The sequence below is a fragment of the Octopus bimaculoides genome, chromosome 18 (assembly GCF_001194135.2).
Source record: "Octopus bimaculoides isolate UCB-OBI-ISO-001 chromosome 18, ASM119413v2, whole genome shotgun sequence".
NCBI classification, from domain to species: Eukaryota; Metazoa; Mollusca; class Cephalopoda; order Octopoda; family Octopodidae; genus Octopus; species Octopus bimaculoides.
The window spans coordinates 47,049,526-47,050,099 of NC_068998.1; positions in this window are offsets into that span (position 1 = coordinate 47,049,526).

Below are 574 nucleotides of genomic sequence, written 5' to 3' on the forward strand. Positions count from 1 at the left end.
TCATTTATGTAGTAGTAGTAGTAGTAGCTGTAGCATTAACCAACATTATCAAATGATTGTTAATGTTACTACTACTACTATTACTACTGTATAAACATTTGCTTGAAGGAAGTGAATAGTAAGAATATATACTGCCCGTATATGAAGAAAATTGCATATATTATTTTGTTACTTCGAATGTAAAATAGTAAAAATATAAAAATAAAATGTGAAAACTGGATAGAAATTTGGTTGATTAATATATATATATATATATGTATGTATATCTATGTATGTATATGTATGTATATATATATGTATGTATATCTATGTATGTATATATGTGTATATATATATAGATATATATATATATGTATATATATATATATGTGTATATATATATATGTGTGTATATATATATATGTGTGTATATATATATGTGCATATGTATATATATATATGTGCATATGTATATATATATATGTGCATATGTATATATATATGTGTGTATATATATATGTATATGTGTATATGTATATATATGTGAATAAGTATATATATGTCTATATGTATATATATGTATATATATATATGT